At 41.1% G+C, this 15664-nt stretch overlaps 1 long non-coding RNA gene across 1 annotated transcript in view; it reads left to right on the top strand.

The window, feature by feature from the left end:
- LOC122805824 overlaps nt 1-15349 on the top strand; it is a 55058-nt gene extending 39709 nt beyond the window's left edge. The window contains exon 3 of the long non-coding RNA XR_006365460.1: nt 15252-15349. This is a non-coding gene — a long non-coding RNA (uncharacterized LOC122805824). The remainder of the gene's footprint in view (nt 1-15251) is intronic.
- Nucleotides 15350-15664: the final 315 nt, after the last annotated feature.

Raw genomic sequence — 15664 nt, 5'->3', positions numbered from 1 at the left:
ACTGTAGCAGTGCGCTATTCAGTAGGGACAAAGCCTGAGGCGAGGCTGTGAATGAACAGAGCATACAGGTGTGGTGCCAGTTCACTTTGTAATTCATGTAGAACACAGCCAGGGATATTGTCGGGTCCCATGGAAGCTGTATTCTTGGCCTTAGACAATGCAGCTTTAACCTGTTCTGCAGTAATGCTGGGTGCCTGGCATTTTTCTGGTATTGAGATTGGTCTTTTCGGGGGGGGGGGGGGTAACATTGTCACTGAATCTGTTGGCCAGTATGTTGGCAATATCTGTTGGCTCAGTATAGGAGGTACCACTGTGCAGTAACTCAGAGAAAATCTGGGTATTGCCATGGAGATTCTTGATATAACTATAGAAGGCTTTGTGGTTGTTTTTAGTGTCTGCCACAATTCTGCCTTCATAGCTGGCTTTGGAGGTTTTGAAGAGGGATCTCAACTTTTTGTTGAGGCTAATAAGGGAATTTTTCCAGTCTTGGGACCTCACCTTTTTCTGCAACAGTTTCTTCCTTCTGTTGTAGAGTTTATTAATGGCAGGGGACCACCAGACTGGCTTCCTTTTTTTGGAGAAGACCATCTTGGTTCTGTTGGGTATGGCTAGTTCCAGCCATTTATGTACGTGTTCATACAGTGCATCGGTGCATGATTCAGAAATCATGCATCTATTTTCCATTGGCATGGCTGTCGTGAAGTTAGCCACCTCTGTTTTTAGGAGTCCACAGTCAACTTTGGAGAAGTTTTTCATGGTGGATACCTTTGCAGGGGGTGTGGGTGAGATGTGGATTTCCATGGTGATTAGTTTGTGGTCAGATCTAACCAGGGAGGAATTGATATTGGTGTAGAGCAAAGGTTGCCCATGTTAGTAATAACCAGGTCAAGGATGTTGCTTCCTCTAGTGAGGGTAAGAGCTGGTACAGGGCATTGGAACTGATGAATTCCAGGAAGCGTTCAGCCAGTGCATTGGTGCATGAGTCATTTTCCCAGCTGATGGACGGGTAGTTGAAGTCACCTAGTATGAGAGTGTTGAGTTGGATTTTAATAGTTTCCAGGGTGATTAGGAATGTGTAGTGAGAGTCTTGTGACATGATTGGGGACCTATAGCAGCCTACAGCCTGAATCGCCGTCTTACCCAATGTTAGTTGTACCTGGAGTATCTCAAATGCGTTATGCTGGGCTACTAGTCTGGAGATGTGCATATCCTTTATGAATATGGAGACATCACCACCTATGGAGCTTCGGTCCATGTTCTGGGGCCAAAAGGTGTAGAATGAGTTATAGTCTGGTAGCACAGGGGTGCTTTCTGCAGCTTTAAACTATGTCTCCGTTACTGCACAAATGTCAATTTTCTCCATTTTGAGGAGTGTTTCGAGCAAGTGCACCTTGAGATTTAGACTTCTAGTGCTGAGCAGCATGACCCTCAGAAATGGCAGTTTCCTATTTCCCTATGTTCTTAACCAATTAAAAAGTGCGGAAGCCATCCCGTGGTGCAAAAAAGGAATAACAGTGAATCCATGCATTTCAAGACTGAACCGGAGTGAAGCCACCCTTGTAGTGGAAACCTGAAGTTGAAGGGTATTTTGCCTAGCATAGAAAATGACTGTGATTTTGGAAACAAAGGAAACTACTCCATTTTGTACATGCAAACCTCATCTGCAGACTATACCAGATGCACCAATGCACCAAGGGAAACTGATTAACCATATAGTATAAGAACCATCAGACATATAAGCTCTCCTAGCAGCTTCTCTGAAAAAAAATGAAAAATCAGAGGAAAGATTTTTGGCCACCTGATCAAATTTTCCTCGGCCTATATGGCTTGAACTCATGCTTACATAAATGGTCAAGCCATAGGCCTAATTAAAATGTATTCACTTCAGAACATTGAGATACCATAATGTCAAAATTCAAAACATTGAGACCAAAAGCTTGAAAGTTCAATACACCGAAACTGAAAACATTGAATCCCATAACATTGAAAAACCATAGGAAACCAACATTTATTATATTCCACCACAACAACATACAGAAACAAATAAACAAACAAACTATATTAAACTTCTCCAAATATAAGCAGGGGGCAAGCCCCCATGCACCCCCACACCCCTGCTGCTTAAATAGAGCAACTCTGAGATCACACTACACTAATCAAAATGGCAAACATACCATTCCACACTTCATGGCTACCTACTCAAATTGTAAAAAAAACTATACTGAACCTTCTCTTAGAAACACTAATTCACTGCTAACACATCACACATTACTATATATCTCTCCGATACTTACCGGAGTTTCACAGGTAACTTCAGTCATGTTCCCTTCTTATTTACTATACTACAATGTAATATGTCTTAAAGCTACAGCAACCAAGTTGCAAATCATAACACTGTTTACACAGCTGATTCAACATTCTAACATTCGACATTATGAACTTTCAGCATAATGAACTTTCAAGCTTTTGGTCTCAATGTTTTGAATTTCGACATTATGGTATCTCAGTGTTCTGAAGTGAATCCATTACAACAACCTACTCAACAAAAGCAAATAAAATAACTTATTTTTATTCCAAATTGTTCATATTGCCTGAAAAAAATGTCTTTGTGACTACAGTCACTCCCGTTTTATTCAGGCATATTGGAGTTTTATTAGCAGAGCTGTTTTATTTATCAAAATGCTATCCTGTTAAATGGGCCATTTTCATGGCAGGGTGGCTATAATTGCTGTGAAGCTTGTTTCTAGAAATGGATAACTATTGAGAAGGGAGCACAATCAGTTATATACAGGAACAAACATTCCACGTTCTCCATGGCTGAGAGACTTTGAAGTTATAGTACAGTGTGTGGGGGTGGGAGCCTATACATCACAGTGCAGAAGTGAGCCCCTCAGAAATATGTTTTAGTGGGTTTTTTGTATGTGTTGTGAGTGGCAGTACCATTTTCTGTGACCATTTTGTTAGAAGCAGGTGATCCGCTGTGGCGACCCCTAACCGGGAAAAAGCCGAAAGAAGAAGAAGAATGCAGGTTATAAAAACATTAAAAATCAGTTTCTCTTCAGCAATTTGACTACAGATAGCAAACCGAAAACTGAATGTGTACAATAAGATTCACCTCAGGATTCTTAAAGAATTGAGGGAAATGGTGATACCGTGAGTATTTAAAAAATATCTTGGGAGTGGGTAATTTTCCTAAAATGTAGTTCTTCTTCTCAAGATTGGAAATAAAACTGAGACTGGCAAATAACCTGTCAGTTTGATCTGAGATATAGGAAAAAACACATATCTAGAATTCAGTGGGTCACATAATCCAAAACAACGCTGATTTACAACAAAAGGTATTGCACCTCATTTCCATTTAGTATGAGTAAAGACTTCTGCTTTCTATAATTTATTAACTGGCAACTGTTTCTTCCTCGCTTTCTCCATTCTCTTTTCATTAAGTAACTGATTAGGACATGGAACATTAACTGACGAAGAGATGTTGGCAAAGAAAGGCATCAGTTGAAGTACAAAGTACTAAATGAAAGAAACTTTTTAAACAGAAGTATTTTTTCTGTGGCTGGACAAATCTGAGTACTTCAACTGGGTAACCACGATATTAGTTCAAACAGAGTTTGAAGTTTTGGCCTTCATATATTTAGTCATAGTAATTGGTATGGTAACACAGGCATGATATCACATAATACAGTTAGCAAAATGATAAGACAGATATGAAGTGAGTGGCTACTAGGAGGTAATGTGGGTAAAAAACAGCTAGACAATAGGACACTGAAGGTCATAGTAACCTAAGTCCACTCCAACGAAAGGATGTTAATCAGTAAAAGTGGTCAGTATTATAACAATAGAAATGATAAGATACAAGTGGCATTTCAGGACTAGGATGAAAAATTCATATATATAAATGACATTAAGCAATGCCACATGCGTAATACAAAAACTGTACACAGAGTGAGAAGAGACTGTGCAAGACTACAATACAGCTTTAAAACATAGCAGTAAATGTAGTATAAGAATGCAGAAAAAAGCAGGAAAAATAAGAAAAAAGGATAAGCAGCAGTATCAATAGCAAATAAGGAAAGTTAGCGTGAGGCTAATCATTTCAAATGATCTAAAGCTAGGCAAACAGCCGAGATTGCAGAAAGAAAGGTTGACCAAATACTGGATTCACAGGAAGATACAAATAAATAAATAAATGGACGTTATTATGTAGACAGTTGGTAAGACCATATATGAACTTCTATTTGCATTTCCAGAGACCTGATTTTCTATGGACATAGGATAAAAGCAGTTCAGACGTAGGCCATAAACATGACAAATGAACTGTACCGCAAGTCATATGAAGAGAAAAATCAATAACTTCACATGTATTGTAATGCAGGATGAAATAAAAGGGAGGCATGATACTGAAGAAAGGGGACAGTAGAGAAATGAAAGAAGCGTTTAAGTACAGTATTGTTAGCCATGTGTTCTAAGATCATCTTTCAAAAAGATATGTATCATAATTAGAGGACGTAATCTAAATATACAATGTATACAGATCAGGGGACTTTGATTTCGCATAAACAGCAGTGGATGATTGGAACAGCATTTCTGCTGTGTTTTGTGGCTATACTTCTGAAGAAGTCAGTAATACATTAGACAGACATAAGGCAATTCTCATGAGAAAATGGGGGGAAAAGGAAATCCGTTAGATAAGTTAGAGCTGCAGCTTTTTCAGTATATATATATATATATATATATATATATATATATATATATATATATATAGCTGTCATTATTTGTCATCAAAATCTGCGTATTAAGTACATAAACCATTCTTTTCTTCTTGTGTTCCCCCTCCTCAACTAGCTATCTAATGTGTCATGGTCACCAGAAACTCCTTCATTTCCCACTGCTGCTGGCATTTACAACTCCACATATCCCTATGGAAGTCCTCCCCTTTCCACACGGATTTGCTTTCGGGCCTTCTTTTCACCCATGAAGGTGACAAACAAAACTCAATAGCTAGGTGGTTGCTTTCTATAAAAACTTTGAATGTCTAACTTCCCTTGCTGGACTACATGCTCAGATATGCAAAGCACATGGTACATATACCTTAGCTCCTGTATACTATTTATGACTGTCTTACATGTGCCATTCACACAGCTCCTGATGAGTGTTAATGTCACCTCGGTGCTTGCCTCTGACCTCTGCTATAGAACATTCCAAACAGGATGCTGCAGGAAGGGCTGGAAGGTTGTCACTTATATGCTATCACACATATATCTTTCTTCATATTGCAATATGAGCAAACCACTGTACCAAACAAGCAGACTTAGTCTTTGTTTCTTTGCAGAACAACAGGCATACTATGAAGAGAAGTTCTGGAAGGATATATCTATTCATCCAACAGAATTATTTGCTGACTGCCTTACCAGCAAACAGTATCTAATTATATGAATGGAAAATGAGTACACAAATCTTTCTCCAGCTGGCAGATACTTGCGGAAACCCAATCACAGACCATTTGGTTCTCAGGACAGTGCCAGCCTATCTATAGTTTAAACAAGGAATCTGGATATAAAAGCCCACACAACAAATGCAGTCTCCTTTATTTGAATGGGCAACCTTATGTACGGATGACTGTCTGTTCTTTCCATTAATGCGAATAGCACTACTGAAGACCTGACAGAACTTAACACAAATGTTTATGGTGGCTCTGAACAGGCTAAGACAGGTATGACTGACTGAGTTCCTGGAGAAGACATTACTATGTACAGTACAACTATCAACATTTTAAATTATCCTAACACAGCAAGATGGAAAAGCATGCATCCTATCCTGCAGCCTTTAGGTGAGGATGATCTCATGATAGATATGTTTTACTTGACAAACACTATACATTTTGAAGGAAGTTATGAGAGCATCTGAAAAAAAATAATCAATACAATTATGACTAGTTAAATGGAAAGATTTTGATTACCTGAATGAAGTTTGTATGTGTTTACTTATTTCACTGACTGATTATTTGAGAGGTATCAATGACACCTTTTATCCATGCCCTTGAGTCGGTCTAATGGCCCCCTTTATCCATGCCCTTGTCCAAACTCGTTACAATATTTTACAGAAAATAAAAGTAGAATATTGCAAGGATATGGTGAAGAATTGCATTTTGCAGTGCTGTGGATAAAGTAGTAAGGGGATAGTGAAAAAAGGCACAACACCTTCAGTCAAAATACAAGCTCTAGGAAGAAAGCGTGTAGTCTGATAGTAAGTAAATGCAGCACTGGTATATAATCAGTTAGAAGAATTGAGTATTTCAGCTATATACACATTTACAAGTTTGGAAAGGGAATCAAAAAGATAGTGGGAGCAGTATTTATAGAGCAAAACCCTCAGAGAACAAAGGTAACTAGCTTCTCATCCTACATATCTGAAATACTTCCAGGTCATCATTTACTTAAGATGTTTTTGGATGATGGTCTTGCAGTTAAAGAATATAGCACCACTGTCAGGTGAAGCACACTGGGCATTCCAGCAGAAAGGACCCATTTTTTAAAATGCTTTCACCAACATTAGCTCAAAATCCAGGTGTTAGAAGAAAAGGCACACCATTAACCTCTAAACTAAACTGGTTTTGTTTCAGGCTGACAATAGTTCATTAGGTGCTGGAGGGCAGAAAGTATCAAGTAGTCTTAGTGTCAAAGCTATTAAGCCAACTGTTTGATCTTTTTCATTCATCTCAATATTCCTCAGTCAAAGTACATGCATCTGTTACTCGGCATGTCATCAACTGTCCACAAACATTCTGTCCGCATATTTCATTACACTATCTCAGTGCTCCATTTCACCACTATGGGAGTGAACTTTATTACTCTCCCTTTCACCATTGGGAGAGTTGAAATTTAGCACTGAACAACTGACTTGAGTACAACTAAACTAAAATATTCTGAAAATGTTGTTTTGGTTGTTGCACCTCAGCCAGAAGAATTTCTGAGTTTCAGGAGTGTACAAGTCACTGTATTTGATACCCCATTTCAACAGGATGCCTGTTAAAAGTAATCCTTCCTTTTGTGTTCGGAGCCTTCAATTGAAATCAGTGATTCCGGTTATCAGTGATCATCTCTTATAAGAAAAACAAACAAAGCTGTTATACTACTAAATAGTCTAACAAAATGTTTCCGGTGTTCAGACGACAAACAGCAAAATCTAGCACTAAACAAGGATAACACCCCACAGCTAACATATTTTTGTCTAGTAGTTTGGCATTATGCTTGTTTAGTGTTAGATAATAGCACAAGTAACTCAGATATTACAAGCTTATTATAAAGGGTTTTTTTCACAATTGAGTCACCTGTTACATGTATTACTGCACTGTTTTGTGAGAGGTACTAATAACAGAAGATCTTCAATATACTGTCTGTTACGGTTGTATGGGTTACCAGCATCTTCGTATAGCGTTCATGTTTGACTTACCCCAACAGTGTATATGAACGTGTGTCATACTGCTCAACTGCTATGATTTAGGTCTAAATATTTAGCTTTTCTCCTCCTGAACCTATTGATTTTCTCATATATATATATTCAGCCCTTTTTTATACTAACCTTATACAAAGATTCCATGTAACTAACCATATAGGGTCTAGTGTATGAACATACATTATAGTGCAGTTAAGAGTCTCTCTCTGCCTCCAAAAGTTATTGTTATGGTGAACACCTTTGCTCAACAGTATTTTCTTGACGTGTTATGAAGGTGACCTGAACTAGCATCTATATTGTTTCTGGCTATTGTGGGAGATGGTGTTACTTCAAATCTACATCAATGCCTGATAGGAGATGGAAATAATTTAAGCCTTCTACCTGTCGTAGGAGATTGAGGCCTCCAGAGCCTTCAATACTGCCTAATATGTTACTTTTGCATTATAACATGATGGGTGGGAGTACCTTGAGACTGAAATAATGCCCACAATATATTCCTAGCACAAGAAGGTACTCTGAAACTAAAATATTGCTGTATGTATTGCTTTTGCATATCACGGGATATAGAAATAACTTAAGCCTGCAGGATTCCCTGGTATACAGCTGGTGTGTGACACAAGTGCCCTGAATACAAAGTAGTTCCTGTTATAGTACTCTTCTTGCTATAGCAGATAGAAGTACAGTGAAGCTGCAATAATTCCTGATGGAATGATGGCACAACAGCCACACACATAAACAGAAGTAGCTCAAGTCTGAACTGGAGTCTACAGTAATGCAAGTTATGTTGTTACTTCTGAGAGGCATGAAAGATGGAGAAATACTGGGGCTGTAAAAGTGACCGATAGAAATTACACTGACCTTGATGTACAGTTGTTGTTACTTGACATGAAACGCAGAGGTACCTTTAGACTACATTCATTCATTTTGTGATAACTGCTTTAGGATTCACTAACAGGGGAGCCAAAACCTATCTTCACATTTAATGAGCTTAAAACAGTAGTACCTAATTTAGAATGTTGCAGTCTGACTTGGAATATGTCAGTACCCCGAGGATGAGCTTTTAGGGAGTGTTGATATTTTTCTGGTGTTTGATGTGAGGGCTCGATGAAGCCTATGTCTATGCCTACAGTACTAATATACAATCATCCGTGCTATAGTTCTACAAGGAACATGGAGGTCCATCGAAGTACATTGAGTTCATAGCAATGTCTGACATTTTCAGATGGGGGGTTGTTTAGGTTTATATTAGTCCCAAGTATTGACCCTTTTCAGCCACAACCAAGCTTGAATACAAGAATCACAACTATGATTTCACTTGCAAGCATACCTCGCAACTGCTTAGCACAAGAAATCTAGACAAAGGCCCAAAAATAGGGACAGATTTTAAATAAATGTAGAATGTTGCTAGAATAACAGGTTTTGTGTTGTGTGCATTTTCTGAAGGGTATAAAGTCTGAAATTTCAAATGTGTGTGACTATTTAGTGACTTCAATCCACAAGATGGACAATACAGTTACAACTGCTGAATCCTACACACATGCACTCTATACGCACTTACACGAGTGCATGGATCGTGCTATCCCAAACAGAACCAAGACGCTATCCTCCAAAAGAAGGAAGCCAATCTGGTGGTCCCCTGCCATAAACAAACTGTACAACAGAAGGAAGAAACTGTTGCAAAAGAGAGTAAAATCCCATGAGTGGAGGAGCTCCCTGGTCAGCCTCAGTAAGAAGCTGAGATCCCTTATAAGATCCTCCAAAGCTAGCTATGAAAACAAAATCGCCACTGAATCCAAGGACAACCACAAAGCATTCTATAGCTTTGTCAATAATCTAGATGGCAACACCCAGATCTGCTCTGAGTTACAGCACAAAGGCACGAAAATTACAGAACCAACTGATATTGCCAACATCCTGGCAGATAGGTTCAGTGCTAACTTTACCCCCTCTCACCCCCTAAAGGGCCCATATCTATACAGGAAGAAAGCAGAGTCCCTGTAATCACAACTACTCAGGTAAAAGCTACACTCTCTAAAGCCAAAAACACAGCATCCATTGGACCGGACAACATCCCAGGCTGCATTTTACATGAACTTCAGAACGAACTGGCTCCCCACTTTAGCACCATGTTCAATAATAGCCTTGCATCAGGCTTTGTGCCCACTGAATAGTGCACAGCAACAGTTATCCCACTACATAAAGGGGAAGCCACCACTGATCCCAGGAACTATCGACCTATTAGCCTGACGGGCCTGGTCTGCAAGGCTATGGAATGTATCATCATGGAACTGATAAACAAAGACATTGGTAACCGCCAAACTCTGGATCCCACCCAGTTCGGCTTTGTGAAAGGCAGATCATGACTCCTGAACCTGATCAACATCTTTGAGGCAGTCACCAAAGCCGTGGATTAGGGTAAGGTGGTTCACACAGCCTATCTTGACCTCGCCAAGGCTTTCAACATCATCCCCCATTCTGGAATTATAGTTAAACTCACTAAACTAGGTATAAATCCCTACATCACAAGATGGGTTGCCAACTGGCTCACTGACAGAACCCACACTGTAAAAGTTGCAGACTCCAAATCTGACCTCAAAGCAGTGACAAGTGGAGTACCACAGGGTTCCGTCCTGGGACATCTTCTGTTTGGTATCTACTTCTCTGAAGTATAGGCTACCACAGAAGGCCTCTGGCTAATGAAGTTCACAGATGACTGCTAACTAGGAGCCATAGTCAAGTCCCCAAATGATGTGGACATCCTACAGAAGGGCTTCACTGAGACAGATGCCTGGTGTCAGAGCCATGGCCTCAAGCTCAATGCCAAAAAGTGCAGTGTCATCCCCTTTAGTTAATAACTCTGTACCCATGAACTACCACATAGGCAGAAATCTACTTAACACCGAATGCGTGATAAGAGACCTTGGGACCCAGTTGGACAGTAGTCTCTCCTTTGATAGTCACATCATCACAGTAGTCAGGAAGTTCTTCTATGTGACACACCTCATCATAAAAGGGTTCTCATCCAGGAAAAAAGAGGTCATTGTTCCCCTCTACTGGTCACTCATTAGACCCATTATAGAGTACAACGCCCCTTTTGGAATGCACCTCACAAGACATCTGCAGCAGCTGGAAAGGCCACAGAAGTACCTCACAAAGAGGATTACTGGCCTCAAACAAATGCCCTACACTGACCGCCTCAAAAAAGTCCAGCTTTACTCCATAGCATATCGCCTACTCCGAGGTGATCTCTGCCTGACATATAAAGCTATGTCAAACCCTGAGCTGTTGGACATGCTACACCTAAAGAAATCCCAATCCCTCCGAGCTACACGCTCTAGGGACCTAAACCTTGTCAACACAATAAACAGGACACAATGGAGGGGGAGATTCCTGTCCCAGAGACTTCCTATACTCTGGAACAGGCTACCCATCTATGTCAAGCAAAGTTCTTCATTAGCACTCTTCAAGAAAAATCTTGATGAGTGGATGGGAAATAGGAAATACACCCCGGGGATCACTTATGTGTCTCTGCTGGACAGCAGCACAGGAAAATAACTTTCTTGGGTGGCATAAGCTATGGAACCTTGCTGGCTAGGCTTACTTAGGCCCTTGGGCCAATAGCCTAGTACCTACCTATGAACCTATAAGATAACATAGGTTTGTGAGATTTCTGTCAGATCTCATGGGCAGTATAAAGAAGTGTCACTAGATGGAATGATTTGACAATTTAAAACTGCAACATATCATTTGCTAGTTAAATGATAAATGTTGTTTGTGGTTTGACTTGCTTGCTATGTTACAGCATGTTGGTGGTTAAGTATATGCACTTAGAAATACAAGTAGGTCTGGTGAGGTATCAGATGTGATTACCATCTGCAAGGGTTCTTACATGGTCCAAGTATGTTAGCCATGCTTTGGAAGCATCTTTGTGCCCTGAAGTTTTCTTTTTGTCTCTTGACAGTATTGCTTGTTTAACAGTTAGTGTCTGTCAACTATTACATTAAGATTGACATAAGAGCTCTTGGATTAAAATGCACAGTAGTCAGAGAGTTGTTGTTAGCCTTTCCAAACAGCACATTGCAATAGATAGCAATAAGTGGGGAGCATTCCTTCACTGATGTTGATGAGTCTACATGTTTGATTAGGTTAGCATTTGTAGGCAAACTCAAAGGACATATTGGAAGCGCTTCTCATAGGTTCATAGGTTCATACTAGGCTATCTGCCCTAGGGCATTTATAAGTCTAGCCAGAGTGTGTTTGGCTTTCGCCACCCATTTTAAGTTAATTTTGCTATGCCCTTTTTCGAGGTTAGTATACTGTGCCTCTGTCTAACAGTGACACAAAAGTGATACCTGGGGTAAACCTACGATCTCCCATCCACTCATCAAGATTCCTCTTGAAGAGAGTCAATGAGGGACTCTGCATAACCAGGACTGGGATTTTATTCCAGAGTGAAGGGAGCCTCTGGGTTATGAATCTGTCCCTCCAGCATGTCCTATTTATTTCAGTGCTGAGGTTCAAGTCTCTTGAGCGCGTAGCTCGATGGGATTTGGATTTTCTGAGGTGCAGCATGTCCATTAATTCCGGGTTGGACATGGCTTTATACGTCAGGCACAGATCGCCTCTGAGCAGGCGGTATGCCACTGAGTAGAGCTGGAGTTTCTTTAACCAGGCAGCATATGGCATCTGTTGGAGCCCTTTGATCCTCTTGGTGAGGTACTTTTGGGGTCTTTCCAGTTGCTGCAGGTGTCTGGTAAGGTACATCCCAAAGGGGCATTGTACTCAATTATGGGCCTGATGAGGGATGAGTAAAGAGGCACGATGACCTCCCCTGATCTAGATGTGAATCCCTTCATGATTAGGTGGGCTATATAAAATGTTTTTCTAACCACTTTGGCCACGTGGTTGTCAAATGAGAGATTCCTATCAACTTGGGTCCCCAGGTCCCTAATTACTTCTTCTGTACTTAATGGATTACCACCTATGTGGTAATTTGTGGGCACTTTGTTTTTGCCAAAGGGGATGACTATACACTTTTTGGCATTTAGCTTGAGTCTATGGCTCTGGCACCAGTTGTCTGTTTCTATGAGGCCCTTTTGGAGGATGCTTGTGTCAGCTGGAGAGTCGATTATGGTGCCCAGTTTGCAGTCATCTGCGAACTTGGTCAGCCACAGTCTTTCCATGTTGGCCTGTACCTCAGAGAAATATATACCGAACAAGAGAGGTCCCAGGACTGAGCCTTGTGGGACGCCACTTGTAACTGGTTTGGAGTCTGACATGGCTCCAGCAATTCTAACCATGTGGGTTCTGTCCTTGAGCCAGTTTGCAACCCATCTAGTGACATAGGGGTTTATATTTAAGCTGGTGAGCTTATCTATAATGCCCAAGTGGGGTATTGTATCGAAGGCTTTTGCGAGGTCCAGGTAGGCTGTGTGGACCACCTTCCCCTCGTCAATGGCCTTGGTGACTGTTTCAAAGAAATCAACCAGGTTTAAGAGGCAGGATCTGCCCTTAACAAAGCCGAACTGGGTAGGATCCAGTGTCTGTAGGTCCCCAATATCTTTATTTATGAGGTCCATGATGATCCTTTCCATAGCTTTGCAGACCAAGCTAGTCAGGCTTATGGGCGATAGTTTCCAAGATCCGTTGAGGCACCACCTTTGTGGAGAGGGACCACTGTTGCTGTACGCCACTCTTTGGGTACATATCCTGTAGTAAGGCTGAGATTGAACAGTATTTTTATGTTTGGGTTTAGCTCTTCTTGGAGTTCATGTAGGACGCAGCCCGGGACACCGTCTGGTCCCATTGATGCTGTGTTTTTTGCTTTGGAGAGGGCAGCTCTTACCTGAGCATCTGAGATGTCAGGGGGGCAGCACTCTGCTGGGATAGATATTTGCCCTTTTGGTGGGGGGGGAGAAGTTTGCGCTGAACCTGTCAGCTAGGATGTTGGCAATGTCTGTGGGTTCGGTGTATTTTTTGTCATTGTGGACTAATTCTGAGCATATCTGGGAATTCCCACCCAGGTTCCTAACATAACTAAAGAAAGCTTTGTGATTATCCTTAGTGTCCTGTGCAATTTTTCTCTCGAAGCTCGCCTTAAACGATTTTATGAGTGCCCGTAGTTTTTTGCTAATACTAATCAGAGATGCCTTCCCTTTTTGGGATTTTGCTCTATCATGTAGTAGCTTCCTCCTTCTATTGTATAGTTTGTTTATGGCTGAGGTCCACCAGACAGGACGTCTGCTTTTGGAGGATTGGGTCTTGGTTTTATTTGGGATTGCATGATCCATGCATTCCTGAAGGTGTTCATAGAATGCGTTTATAAAGGATTCTACGGTCTGGGCCATATTTTCCACAGGCCCGGGGGCTTTGAAGGATTCCACCTCGGTTTTGAGGAGTGTGAAATTTGCTTTAGAGAAGTTTTTCACTGTGGCTTTCAGGGCATGGGGTGGAGTCGGGATGTGAATATCCAGTGAGATTAGTTTATGGTCTAATCTTACCAGTGAGGGATACACTTCTGGTCTGGAGCATAGAGTCCCCATGTTGGTGATGATCAGGTCCAGTATGTTTTCCCCCTCTTGTGGGAGTGGTAACAAGTTGTTCCATAGCATCTGAGTTTATAAATTCTAGGAACCTTTGGGCTAGGGTGTTGGAGCTAGAGTAATGCTCCCAGTCTATGTTTGGGTAGTTGAAGTCGCCCAATATAATGGTGTTTGGAGAGACCTTCATATTTTTCAGGGTTCTCAGGAAGGCCAAGTGGGGTTCCTGGGTTTAGGAGGGTGGTCTGTAGCAGGCTATAAACTGGAAGGCAGTTTTACCCACTGTTAGTTGCACATGGATAGTCTCTGATGCTTCATGCTGTGCCACCAACCTGGAGGTGTGGGTATCTTTGACGAATATTGATACTCCCCCTCCTTTTGTGGCTCGGTCCAAGTTTTTGGGCCGAAAAGCATGGTATGAGGTATAACCTGGTAGTGCTGGGGTGCTCTCGGGAGCCTTCAACCAGGTTTCTGTTACTGCACAGATATCGATGTTCTCCATGCTAAGGAGAGTTTCGAGTGCGTGCATCTTGAGGTTTAGACTTTTGGCGTTGAGTAGCATTACTCTTAGTTTCTTATCCATTGTGATACCTATGGAGGTGGGTTTGTCTTTTGAGCCTTGCCTAAAAAAGGCACTATGGGGGTAGCAAGAGCCTTTGCCAATATCCGAAAGCCCAGGGATGACAGGTGCAAGCCGTCCCTAGCGAAGCATCGTGGCTTGTCGAGCATGTCATCCCAGGCTGACAGGCATTGGATCCCCTTTGAATGACACCAATACTTAAGCCAATTGTTGAAATTGATCATCTTGTCTTCATATTGTGGCATCATTCTTGGTGAGGGTAAGATGCTATTCAAGGTCATGGTCATATCGGCCTGTGCTACATGCTCAGAGAGCTCCTCTATGTCTCTTTTCATGTAGTCCAGGGAGGTACGTCTCAGGTCGTTCACACCAGCATGGACAATGACTGGTCATATTTGTACTTGCCTTGGAGTGACCTAAGTCATTGGGTTAAGATAGAGTTTTAGGGATGCATATTATGTTGCTTAGTTGGTTAGCATTCTTGTGATTGTAAGATACATTTAGAATCCCTCACTGACTTTTGTTATCACTGTAGGAAAAGACATTAAAGGAAATATTTGAATTGTTGTGCATGTTCTAATCTAGAAGTCATTAGAAAAAGACACACTTTTAGGATGCTGAAGAAAGCATTGGAAGACTGTCACATGTCAACACACATATCTTTCTTGCAGTATGAAAGTGTACAGCATCACAACCCTGTGAATCAGGTTAACTCTGAGAAGGATCATAGGATTCTCTGAAACCCAGGAAATATGTGGGCGGTGATATCTTAAGGTTGGTATACTCTCATTTTCTTATCAATGTATATTTAAGTAAAGGTTTTAACTGTTTGATGATTTTCTCTGCATTAATGATTCACACCCACTGTGATAAGGCTGAGGAAGTTCTTCACAACTGCTGAAAATTAGATGTGGTTTGACCTCAATCCACTCCTCCCCACACTTACTCATTTGTTTCATGTCTATACAAAGGTATCGTGTTTTACAACTAGCCTTCCACCCACATAGCATCCTGTCTAGCTGAAGTTTTGCTAGTATTTTCAGTTTTGCTGAAACAGTTTCTGCGTGCAAACATGCATAAGTGA

The sequence above is a fragment of the Protopterus annectens genome, chromosome 7.part0 (assembly GCF_019279795.1).
Source record: "Protopterus annectens isolate FY-2018-M chromosome 7.part0, PAN1.0, whole genome shotgun sequence".
In the NCBI taxonomy this organism is placed as follows: domain Eukaryota; kingdom Metazoa; phylum Chordata; order Ceratodontiformes; family Protopteridae; genus Protopterus; species Protopterus annectens.
This window is presented reverse-complemented; position numbering and strand designations above follow the sequence as displayed.